This window comes from Pinus tabuliformis, chromosome 8 (assembly GCF_031772625.1).
Source record: "Pinus tabuliformis cultivar Carrire ecotype Pingquan chromosome 8, CPIR1, whole genome shotgun sequence".
Classification (NCBI taxonomy): domain Eukaryota; kingdom Viridiplantae; phylum Streptophyta; class Pinopsida; order Pinales; family Pinaceae; genus Pinus; species Pinus tabuliformis.
Genome location: NC_142294.1, coordinates 1,653,693,295 through 1,653,707,011, shown reverse-complemented (window position 1 = coordinate 1,653,707,011; position 13,717 = coordinate 1,653,693,295). Strand labels below are relative to the sequence as shown.

The 13,717-nt window shown below is 36.2% G+C and overlaps 1 pseudogene; it reads left to right on the top strand.

Annotated features, from left to right (window-relative positions):
• On the top strand, positions 1-4,398 carry LOC149242526 (nucleobase-ascorbate transporter 12 pseudogene; annotated as a pseudogene).
• Positions 4,399-13,717: the final 9,319 nt, after the last annotated feature.

Here is a 13,717-nt window from a genome sequence, read left to right as displayed (position 1 = left end):
ATGTCAGCTGCCTTTACTACTATGCTTGTGCAAGGTGCATTGATAGTTGCAGTTAGAAGTATATGCTTTTTTCCTCTCAGCCATGGTCACAAATCTAAGTTGTCCACAGAGGATGCAACATTTAAACTTCAGACGTAAGTATCTGTTGCATATGGAATTTGAGTTTTATATTTTAAATATGTTTCAAGTTTCCAGTTGCTAGAAAAGTGATTTGCTAGTGAATCTACTCCTCACTTTGTTACATTGGAAAGAAGATTACACCTAATAGTACATATTTTCAGTTCAATTAGGTAAAGTTTGTGTGGGATTGAATTAGTTATTTTTAGATTCGGTGTGTAGTAGATCAGTGGTTGGTGTGCAATGTGTAGATTGTTTCAGTTTGAATTGGTTATTGTTTTGGGCATGCTACTTATAAGCATACAAGTCATAGGTTACAGGTTTTCTCATAGATGCCAAATTATTTAATATGTTACCATGAACTCCATGCATAACAATTTGCAGCATCAAGATTGTTTCATTTTAAGCAAGCTGGTAAGCAGTGAGCGAATAATTATTTTCAAGCAATGGTGTTTGAAGTTTTGGTAAGATTTTCTTAATGGTGTTGAGATGTATATTCTTTCTGCTTTAAATAGTCAGCAATGGACAGAGGATGCATTCAAGGAACATGTTATAATGGTCAGATTATAAGTTGAAGTTACAGTTAAGGATTATAGTATTTCAATCGAGAATATCAGTTTGATTATAGCATATTGTAGCTTCAGGTCATAGGTTTATGGTATGACTCCATGCCCAACAATTAAGGCAACTGGTCTACTAGTTCTCTGCATCCCACAAGGGGAGGTAGTCTCCAGTTGAAGTCGATGTTGTAACCTTTTCCGAGTCCCATAAAATTACAATTTTTTTAAATTTTAGCTAGTTTACCTTTCAGCAAAATCTTTGGGCATATATAAGGTTTCATGGAAACATGGTTGCTCAGCTTTTTTGAATAATTTTATATATTTTTAAATACTTAATTTTATTAAAAATACAAAATTATATTTTTCTTAAAATTATTTTTATTTAAAATATTCAATTATTTAAAAAAGGAAAATGTTGGGTCTATCACCCAATCTTTAAGTTTGACATCAAAATTAAGTCAGTGAAACGCAATCCAAGTAGTCAATGACATTAATCAAAGCACTGGAGCAAACCACAGGGGCATGTATTTCATTCAATCGCAGCTTTATAAATATTGAAATATAATAGCACATGGGATAAACATGGAGAAAATTTTAATGGTGAATATTAGCTCTTATAGATCAACGGTTTTCATTTCACTTCAGAACCCCCAAGGTCATCCGAGCTTTAACGGCTAGGGAGCATCCGAAGTCTTGTTTAGATAAAAACCACATGTGGTCACGTGGCATAATTTGGAGCATTTAAGTCCCCCAAGTGCAAAACAACTTACCATAATTGACCCCCTCTGAAATCCACTAGTGGTTTCAGGAATAGCGCATAGGTTAACATGCAAAGAAGGGTTTAAGGTGGCATTAGATCATTAGGTTTTGTGTGGGAATTATAGTTTATCATGGTTTATATTGCAGATTGCGATGATGGTAGGATATGCACAGAATGGGTTTGTGGATCAGGAAATGGTGCCCTTTTCTAAAATACCTTGTTCTTTGATCCAACTGGAAGGAAACATGATGCTAATGTGTATTTATGCATGAATTGATGTGATGAGGAATATGAAAAGATAGAGTGTGTCAAATGAGGAATCTTGAGATCATTGGAGATTTGAATCTTGAGATCATTGGAATCTTGTATTGATCTCAAGTGCAAAGTATTTAACTCATGGGACATTGGTTTGGTAAATATGCCCAAAAATGAAGACTTGTGGTAGATTTTATCAATTTAAGTATTGGTATCAATTTGTGGTATGAATTGCATAATGATATTCTTAGCACAAGAAAATGAAGAAATGCATAAATCTCCTGAATTCAAATCAAAATGGAGGCATCCACGTCCCAAGCAGCCAACGAGAGCTAGATGGCCTATTTTCAAATAGTGGATAGATGTGTTGCTACAGAGTGGAATTTCAGGTGTTGTGATGTCTGAGGATTTTTTTCCAGATTGAAACGAGAACTTCAAGTAGCAGTATTAATTATAATAGTTAAACTAATTGTTACTACCTAGATAAAGCCTTATCATTTTTCTTATTTCTCGAAGCCATATAAAATTGAATTTCCTATGAAATTGTTGCTCAAGCCCTTCAGGAACATGCAATATGTGCTTAAGTGAAAATTTCAAGTGGAATGTCTACTATTATGCTTAGCCTTGGAGAAATCATTGAATCGTTTTGGTATGACATTCAAGTGGTTGCAATTATCAGTGTCCTTAAGGTTTGCCTATGCATTAGTGATGTTTAATAAAAACTCATATACTGCAGGCTCACCTAATGTATTAAAAATAGAAGGACTATTAGTTAGACAACTCAAACCTCATAGCTCTCTGCTGGTGCAAGAACGTGCAATTGAAGCTTTGGCTAGCCTCTATGGCAATGCTTATCTCTCCATAGGTTTGCTACACGTTGAAGCAAAAAGAATGTTGGTTGGGCTGGTGACTATGGCTAGTTGTGAGATACAAGAAGAACTCATGCACTTATTAAGAAACCTGTGTTCTGTCAATTCAGATCTCTAGCAGTCATTTAAGGGGCGAGAGGGAATTCAACTTTTAATTTCATTCCTTGGTCTATCTACTGAGAAATAATAGGAGTGTGCCATTGATTTGCTTTCTATTTTTTCTTTATAATTCGATGACAGTAAATGAAGGGATTACACTAGCATGTGGGATACCTTCACTTGTCCAGCTGCTGGAATCTAGATCCGAGAAAGCAAAAGAGGATGTTTCACTTTTTCTAGGAAATTTATGTTCTCATAGTGAAGAAATTCATGCTTGTGTTCAAAGTGAAGATGTTGTTCCAACCCTCCTATGGCTCTTGAGAAATGTTGGTCCAAAGGGATAAGAAGTTGTTGCTAAGGTGCTTAAGCATCTTATTAGAGATACAGATGCTGCCATTGTCAACCAATTGATGGCTTTACTATGGGAGATTCAAGCACATCATGAAGGAATTACAGGGAGCTATAATTATAGGTTCCACTTTCAAGATGATCTTGGGCTATAGTGGTCTAATGTCACTTTTTCTCAGGTTGATAGACCCCGTTGTTGTTGCACCAATTGTAGTAGCAGTAGGTTTAGCATTTTTTAGTTATGGATTTCCTCAAGTTGGTACTTGTGTGCAAATTAGCATCCCTCATATTTTACTAGTCATCCTTTTCGCTTTGTATCTATGCAGGATTTCCATTTTTGTCCATCAGATATTTCAAGTTTATGCAGATCCACTGCGCCTTTGGATCACTTGGGCATGTGATTTTCTTCTAACAGAGGCTGGAGCTTATAATTGCAAAGGGTATGATCCAAGTGTACCCATTTCAAATATTGTGTTAGAGGCTTGTAGGAAACATGTATTTACAATGCACCATTGTTGTACAAATGCTTCAAAAGCATGGAGAACAACATCGTGGGTTTGAGTTCCATATCCTTTTCAGTGGGCACTCCAACCTTCCATTGGCAGACAACAATTGTAGTGTGTTTTGTGTCTATAATTGAATATGTGGATTCGATTGGTTCATATCATGCAACATCGCTTTTAGTTGCATCAAAGGCACCACCACCTAGGGTTGTGAGTAGAGCAATTAGTTTGGAAGGTTTGACAAGGATCTTGGCTGGACTTTTGGGTATGGGCATAGGTGCAACAACTATCACTAAAAATTTCCATACCCTTGATGTTACTAAGATAGGAAGTAGAAGGGTTGTGGAACTTGATGCTGGATTTTTAATCTTGGTTTCACTTGTTGGCAAAGTGGGAGCCATTTTAGCTTCGATTCCACCAACCATGGTTGCCGCTCTTCTATGTTTTATGTGGGCTATGCTTGCGACATTGGGTTTATCAAATTTATGATATACTGAAACTGGGAGCTCAAGGAATGTATTCATTGTAGGTCTCTCTCTTTTCCTTTTGCTATCAATATATACCTACTTCCAACAATATGGAGTTTCACCAAATGTAAACATGTCCCTCGTTGTTAGCGCAAATTACCTAAGTTTTCATCTGAATATCGTCCTTGCCAGGGTACTGAAGGAAACAATTGTGTTAGAAAATACTTTTGGCATGCCTAATGTTTCAATTATGTTTGAAATTTTTGTCGATAAGTATAATGAATCCCATCCACTAAATATGGGGTTTACATGGAAGGCCCATGTTGTTTGGTTGTCTCTCTTGGAACCTTTCTGTGCAAACAGGTTTTTGATGGGCAGTGTAAATGCACGAGGCTCTATTGTGATTTCTCTGAAAGCTAACAAATCTCATAACAAAAAATGTGTTGATTATGGCATATATGCCTAACCAAGTGTAGCCAAATTCCATATAAGCCTTATTATTTTTCAGGTTGTTCCTTGGTACATTCAGTTATACTTTCACACATTTCAGTTTTTTTTTTATGGACAACCAAGACAAATATGGGAAAGAGATTAATGGAAAAAAGAGTTGTAACCTCTCAGACTTTAGAAGCAAGATTTATTGGGTTCAGTAGATCGAGTTCTTTCCTCATTTGCTGAAGTTAGTGCTACAAATTAGAGACTAAGCTCTATTATCACTACTAGGTTGAGTTCATTCTAGTACAGGGCAACAAATATCCTTTTCTACAGGTTGAAATATCAGTCCCTTAATTCTAATCATCAATGGCCATACTCCGACATCTTTATTAAATGTTTTAAAGTGAAATATGAACCTGTTATGAATGTTTATTTATTACTAAGGAAAGGGGTGAACTTATCTTTTGAGAAAGGAGACAAGTGGAAAAACATTCCAAATTCAATTCCAGGTAATTTGACTCAAGTAGTTCAACAAACAAAGGTAGAATATTAGAACTAGTGAACCAATTCTAGATTTCAAGGGAGATACTTGCAAGCAGTTCAAAGTTTCTAGCAGATAAATTAGAGAGATTGTTCTATTTTTAGTATATTGTTCAGGATTTTATTCCATATTTATTGTAACAGTTAGGAGAGATTTTGTCTATATATTATTTCATTTGTAATAAACAAGGGTTGGCTTTTGATGCCAAAAACTGACAGTTTTGTAAAACTTTTATTACATATTTCCTAATTAAAGCCTTATGGCTCCAGTTCATGACAAAAATTATATTTCCTATTTTTTTCCAGTACTTTCATACTATCTTTCTGCACTTGTTAAAGATTTCATAGAAGATTCCAGGTAAGAATAGATTGAGTATCAATCTTTCTGAAATTCCCTACAAAATTTAAATCATTTAAAGAGATCAGTTTATTGGATTGTTTGTCTGAGATAGCTCCTATACATATTTACTAATTATTGCCTTCTGTCATTCTCTACAATGTGTTTTGTTGGGTTGTATAAGTTTTCTACACTCATCCAAATTTGCCTGATTGATTAAGTATTTAGTTTCACTACTTAATTATTGGGAATATCCTTATATTGTTCTATCAAATTCTTTATATGTTATTCTGTCAGGATGGAAGTTGACACTTTGAGAAAGGACTCTGTAAGAGGGGCCTTTATTCATGAACAAAGATTGGGTAATCATCAAAAACCACCCAAACTACATCCTAAATCTGGCCATTGTGCTTCAGAGGCTGATGTTCAGTGATAGTGAACAAGGTTAAACAAGGCCTCGTAGTGATTTAGGGAGCCCCCTCTGGTTCAAGGGCCATCTTAAACTTAAAGGTTGGTTTAGTTGGTTTCTCAACGTAGTTTTTGTAGCCAAGCACTACTTATGAGAAATAGGCCAATAGGTATTATCCTCCCTAAACGTTTCAACCATATCAGCAATCTTATGTCATTCCTCCTTTACATTCATATCAACACCAACCTCCTGAATGGGGTGATATATATTTTCCTCAATATAAATGGCCTTACTCTCTCCATTCTGTCATTCCTCCTTTACATCCATGTAAACACCAACCTGCTCATTGGGTTGATCCATATTTCCCTGAATATCCTCAATTCACATGTTCACAACATCCTTCTCAATGGGGTGATCCATCTTTCCCTCAATATCCTTAATATCCTACACTCTAATCTCAACAAACATACCATCCACCTCCTCCAAATCCATCTCAAAGACCCACTCCCTCTCAAATAATTAACGATCTCTTCTCAACCCCAACAATAAAATCCCTTAGCCCCCTTACAATGATGAGATGAAAAATATTCAAAAATATCCTATTGATCTAAATGAAATTCATCTGAGATCAAGAAGAGTATTCCAAAAATAATATTCCTATGCTATCATTAAAGAAAAACATCAATAATAAGAATATCCATAGGAGAATAAAGAATCATGGACTACCTTTGATGGAGAGCGGCCATTGGTGCCTGAGATTGAAGAATTTAAACTATTCTTATCATCAGATCATTTATGTGTTCAAGGGACTAATAAGACATACATAATGGTATAGATGAGAAAGAGAACCATGTGAATCAAATTTATATTGAACATTGGTTCCCAAAAATCATTAAGCTAGAGCACCATTCTCTTCTTCAACAATTCTTGACATCATCAAAGCAATTAGTCTCTCGTAATCAGGTACATGTCAAAGCATATGTTTCAAGTCTGCATATGAGTTTATCTATCATCTTTTATGCACATGGCTCCATTGGAAGTATTCCTATACTTGAAAGATATTTTCTTTTTCTTAAGTAGAGTAGGATAGAGGAATAAAAGAAAATAACAATAAAAGGAAAAAGAGAAATAAAATAAAATAAAAAAAAATCTTAGTTGAAAACCTCGTTTGAGGCACCTAAGATTGGATCATTGATTGAAAACCTCCATGAGATGGTCAATGGGTTGAAAAAAAAAAGAGGAAAAATAAAATAAATAAGATCCTAGGTGAAAACCTCTTCTGAGGCACCTAAGCAAACCTACTAGTTGAAAACCTCATTGAGGTAGCTAGTAGGCCTATAAAAAAATGAAAAAAATGAAAACAAAATGTTTATTTTCTCCAGGTATCTCTCTTTGATGAATGCCAGTGCTCTCCAACCTCTTCAAGCAACAACAACAAGTTAGCACCATAAGAAAGAGTTTATCAAAAATATAGTCAAGGGAAGTCAAACTTAATATTTTGCCTCCTTTTCCCAAATTCTCCAACGGGACCAAGGCCATATCAATCCATCACCTTCAACCATTTCCAACATCCACCCATCATTTCCAAGCCTTCCCAATTCATTTTCCTCATTGTTTTGTGTTGCTACAAGATTGAAAAAAACACATGGAAGATTTTTTTTTTTTTACCATATCTCAAAAACCATGCATCCATTGACCAAGTTGTTTTATGGGGAGATGAATAAGGATGATGGAAAGATGATCAAAAAAATTTAGGTGATTCCAGTACATTCTTTTCAAGATATTGGTCTTCATCACTTACAACCATTTTTTATTTTTCTTAATATTCATGCATCTATTGGCCAAGATTTTTTATGGGTATATGAATAAGGATGATGGAAACGTGATCAAAAAAATTCAAGTGAATCTAATCTACTTTTTTTAGAGATATGGGCTAAAAAAGTGAGTTACAAGATTGTCCTAGAACTATTACAAGATTGTCCGAGATTTGCTACAGGGTTGTGATCGATACAAAAAGAATGTATGAATTCTATGTTTTTCACTTAGGAGTAAGGGGATGGGTCTTCCATAAACTCATCATCCATTTTCCACACTACTTGGCCTCTCCTCCACAAAAAGTTCCTCTTTTGTCCATTAAAAACACTCCCTTTCACCCCTTTTACCATCTCTTCACCCATTGAAAAGGCCTCATACCCTTGTCCATAAGATTTTTGTGAATTAATAGTGTTTTTAGAGGCAACATCTGAAGAAAATTATCATCCTAGAAGGGTTTGTGTGACTACTACAAGAAGACATACAGTCTTATAGTAGACTACACAAACCCTATAAGACCACAGTGGAGCACCAGATTGCAATGAAAACCACCATGAAGGTATTGGATGGTCACTACTTTGGTACGGAGTAGCTAGAAGACCCTCTTCCAGTTTTTACAATATTCTTGATCACCCGGTAAATAGTAACATTTGATCCAAAGAACACTTGCATGAAGGAAGGACCTGCATCATTGAGCATCAATTTTCAAGAGAACATAAAAAAATTATGTGAAACCCTACCTTTATTCAGAAATGACATGCAAACACTAAATAATCATCTACGAAACTCACATCAGTAACATCTTAGTATCAATATTTTGGCTATCTGAACTAGAGATGTGAAGCAACAACAACAATAACAGAAAACCTAGAAGATCTCTAGAAACAAGGCTATCAAAATTAGGACCTCCAATAGATTATCACATGCAGCTTTGGGATCATCAAAGGCAACCTCCAACAACATCTTGCAAAAACAACACTCATAGTAAGGCACATGTATGCAAATATTTAACGTCACCCTTAGAACCTATTCTAGCTTTAGAAAACATTAAAAGTGTGAGAAGGAAAGGTATTTTATAGCCAAACGTAATACGAGGAAGCCTCGACCTTATCTAGGAAGTAACTTAACTTTTCTCCAAAGGAAACCCGCACATTTGGGAGACAAATGAGACAAAAGTGAAGAAAAACTTAAGAAAGTGGGATGTTATGATGGAGTACAAAACACAAGTGTGGGCTATCTTAATTAACTCAAAGAACTCAAAGCTTGCTTCTCATTTAGTATCGTTAAGGAATATATATGTGTTTGTGTGTGTGTGTGTGTGTGGGGCCAGCTCACTTAACTCAAATTTTTTCATGAAATGTTGTTTAAAAAATTAAAAATTAAAAAAAAAGAGAGAGAATAATATTTAAAAAATAAAAACAAAATGGTGGACCCACCACCTATGAGCATGCAAACTGATTTCTACAGTATCTTGTAGCCGTTACTACAGGATACATACTAGCCATTACAAGAAAGTTACAGACTACTATAGGAGATGGGAAGATTACTACAGGAAGAGAAATTCTACCAGGAACGACCACCAAAGCCTTGAATAGCTTAACAAGCTATGGGATCATGAAAGGAAATGTAAGTCAAAAATTATTTCCACTTGCATTTGACAAAATTGTTTAAAATATATCAATGATCAAAGAGAAATTTTCTACATTATGCAATGTGAATTCAAGTAGTGCAACAATTGGGTGGTCTTATTGTTCTCCTTGAAAAAATTGTGCATCTTTCCTCTGCTACAAAATTCCTTGTTGCACATAAGCTATAAACTCTTATTATAACAGAGACCTAAACAAATTTGGAAGAGGTAGAGACAAAGGAGAAACAAAAGTAGAAATAGAGGAAGAAACAAAAGACAATATAAAGGTAGGGGCAGAGTTATCAAAGCTACAAACAGAGGAAAGAACAGTTGAAATGTAGTTGGTTGCGCCTAGAGGCGCATTCTACAACCCAGAATGACCCTGATATGTAAGTATGTCATATCCTAAAAAATAATAAAAATATTTTTTACTAATGTCGGCCAAAACATTAGCTTGAATCTTAAATTATATATAACTTTTTAATCTTATTAATGGACTAAGATTAATTTTAAAAATATAAATATGTATTATTATATATAATTTCAATGGATAATAAATTATCTCATGCATTTAATAGTTCTTTTATGATATACGTGAATTTGAATGGATCATATATTTACCTTTAACAAAAATATTTACCGCATTAAAATTTCAAATTAGGTAAAATATTAAACATCTTTACTCACATTCACTAAAGCTAATAGCATCTTTTAAATCAAAGGAAAAAGGTTAATTCAACACAAGGAATAAAAAATCCTCCTCCAAAATATTTTAATATTTCTTTGATTAAATATTTGTAAAATGAATCTTTAAAGGGAAAAGCCATATCCTATGGATATATTAATCCTTTAAAGACATAAATATTTCCACAAAAAAATTCTAATATTTGAAATTATTAATTTGATGTAGTTTTATTATAATTTTTGTTATCATGTCATTAAAAACATTATTAAATATAATATTAGTATTATTAATTTTAATAACTTTAGATTAATACACTATTAAATTTAATATGATATTCATTTTGTTATAGTATAATATATTATAATATGTCATCATATATATTAGCTCTAGATATATATGGAGGGAAGAACAAAGACATAAAGTGATAGAGGTGAAGAGATGGAGGGAGTGACAAGGGAGAGATGGAGACAGAGTGCGTGTGTTTTGGGGTGAGATAGAGAGACAAAGGAGAGATGGAATGAAGGGGAAAGATAAGGAGAGATAAGGAGAAAGGGAGGGAGATGGTGGCAGAGTTGGAGGGTGAAGAGAGATAGAGGGAGGTGGGAGAGGAATTAAGAGAGAGAAAACATGAGAGAGAGAAGGAGAGAGGGAGGGAGAAAGAGATGGAATTGGTAGGAAAGGGAGAGGGCGATAAAACAAATGCATAGAGAGAGAAAAGTGTAGAGAGAAAGAGGTAGTGATAAGGGAGATAGAGAGAGGGAGAGAGGAGAGTAGGAGGGAAGAGAGAGGGAGAGAGTGAAGGGGAAGAGAGAAGGAGAGGAAGAGGGAGGGAGAGTTATATATCTATATATATATATATATATATATGGAGAAAGAGTGTGTATGTTTTTGGCATGATATAGAGAGACAAAGGAGAGGCCGATGGAGATAGAGATATAGATGGGAGGTGAAGAGAGAGAAGAAGAGAGGGAAGGATAGATAGATAGATATGGAGAGAGAGTGTGTGTGTGTTTGGGGGCTGAGATAGAGAGGCAAATAAGGAGATATGGAGGGCAATATCAATATAAATGGAGAGGGGAGAGAGGAAATATGATTTCATGCACTATATGCATTGATTTCAGTGTCGATGATGATTTCTAATCCTATTTGATTACTTGCACTAAATGCATTAATTTCAGTGTAGATGTTGAATTCTAATTATATTTGATTTCTTGCATTAGATGCATTGATTTTAGCTTAGATGTTGATTTCTAATCCTATTTGATAGCTTTCTCTAGATGCATTGAGTTCAAATTAGATGGTGATCTCTATCTTATTTGATTGCTTTTTCTAGATGCATTGATTTTAGTGTAGATGTTGATTTCTAATTATATTTTATTGATTGCACTAGATGCATTGATTTTAGTTTAGATATTGGTTTCTAGCCTTATTTGATTGCTTGCATTATATGCATTGATTTTAGTGTAGATGTTGTTTTCTAATCCTATTTGATTTCTTGCATTATGTTATCACTCAGAATTTTTTCTAGAAGTTTTCAGAAGAGAGAAAATAACCGAGGTAACCACAAACTAACTTTTAAGCATAGGCTCTAGCTAACCTATGGCTCAGAGAGGGCTCTCTCTATATGATTTAGCTTTGTTTGTTGGGATTTTAGAATAGTTTTGAATGTTCAGGGGGGTTTTGATTTGTATTGAAGATTGGATGGTGGAATCCTTTAAAACAGATGGATAGGATGATGCCTTTAAACCATTGGGATATGGAGTCAACAAAAGGGCAGCAGAACTGGAATTAACTCACTAAAGGGAGTGTTCAAACGGCAAGCTAGCAGAGTACAGTGCAAGTCTTTGGGCCAGAGGGGTGAAATGGTCTTAACTAGGGTAAGAGAGAAATTAAGAATTCTCAGACCGGGATTAAAACGAAGAACAAAGGATAATCGGAAACAAAGGGCAATTAAGAATCCCTTGCTATATATTACAGAGAGACAACATAAACTAAGGAGCAATTAAGAATTCCTTAACTTAAATAATCAATAGAAAACATTTAAATGCATAACAGTTAAAACAGAGGGAAATTAAGCAAATTCTAAGATATCATTTGATCCAGGTGGATATTGGTGGCCACCTGCCAGGTCCACCTGGACCCCCACCATTGTCTTTCTCAGCATTTTCAGTTTCCTTAATTGTAGCACAGTTTACTATTTTTAGCAGTTTTACTGATCCAGATTTAAACAGGAACGCAACAAATTACAGAGATAACCATATACACAAAGATGCAGCGGAAATAATACTTCATTTCATTAATGGAAAATACTGACATATGCTTACAAACAGAAATGGCAATAAACTAGCTAGGGCGATGGTAGCTTATCTCTGAGAAGAGATGTGATGGCTACATGCCTCTGAACTGTATTACAATGAGGCTCGAAGGCCTATTTATTGTTGAGAAACAATGGAAAACCCTTCACATACCGAAACCTAACCCTAGAAGATGAAACGCCAAATTGTGGGCCCCGTTTGGGTAAATTGGTACATCAATTTCCCGGGGTCGTAACTTTGGCATACGATCTCCGTTTGACGCGTACGATAGCTCGTTAGAAAGATCTATCCGAGTACTACCACTTTGGGAGGCAACATAGGGCTCGGTTGCCCCAGAATTCCAAAAAAACGTCGTTTAGGGCCTCAAAACGGCTCCGGAAGTTCAGGACCCGAAAAACTGCTAAAAATAGTAAACTGTGCTACAATTAAGGAAACTGAAAATGCTGAGAAAGACAATGGTGGGGGTCCAGGTGGACCTGGCAGGTGGCCACCAATATCCACCTGGATCATTCCTCCCCCCTTAGGAAGCAATGGTCCCCATTGCGTTGAGCTCCTCCATGAGATGAGGAAACCTCTGCTGAACTTGTTCCCTGGTGAGCCACTTGCCCTGCTGAAGGAGTTGGCCTACTTTGACAACTCGATACAGTTGGATATGCTGTTGGCGAGTGTTCTTGATCTGTGTGTCCATGATCCGATTAGTTGCAGCTTGTTCCATGCAATCGGGATTTAATTCTGTGGGTTTGAGCTGTTCTGCAATGTCGGATGTGTCTAGCAATGGTGGAAAGTATGGCCGAAGGCGGTCCACATTGAACACTGGGTGCAGGCCAAGGAATGGGGGAATGCTGAGCTCAAATGAATTGTCTCCCATAGCCTTAGTAATGGTGTAAGGACCATATCGAAGTGGTCTCAATTTCCGATAGGCTCCAGTAAGGCGTTCCTTTTGCAAATGCAACCAGACTTTGTCGCCCACCTGAAACTTGTGTGGCACCCGGTGTTGAACATATTCGCCAGCAGGTCCATGACATTCTTGAGAAATCAAAGTCTGGTGTTGATCATGTCGCTGCTTGTACTTGGCATTTGATTTCTCAAGAATGTCATGGACCTGCTGGCGAATATGTTCAACACCGGGTGCCACACAAGTTTCAGGTGGGCGACAAAGTCTGGTTGCATTTGCAAAAGGAACGCCTTACTGGAGCCTATCGGAAATTGAGACCACTTCGATATGGTCCTTACACCATTACTAAGGCTATGGGAGACAATGCATTTGAGCTCAGCATTCCCCATTCCTTGGCCTGCACCCAGTGTTCAATGTGGACCGCCTTCGGCCATACTTTCCACCATTGCTAGACACATCCGACATTGCAGAACAGCTCAAACCCACAGAATTAAATCCCGATTGCATGGAACAAGCTGCAACTGATCGGATCATGGACACACAGATCAAGAACACTCGCCAACAGCATATCCAACTGTATCGAGTTGTCAAAGCAGGCCAACTCCTTCAGCAGGGCAAGTGGCTCACCAGGGAACAAGTTCAGCAGAGGTTTCCTCATCTCATGGAGGAGCTCAACGCAATGGG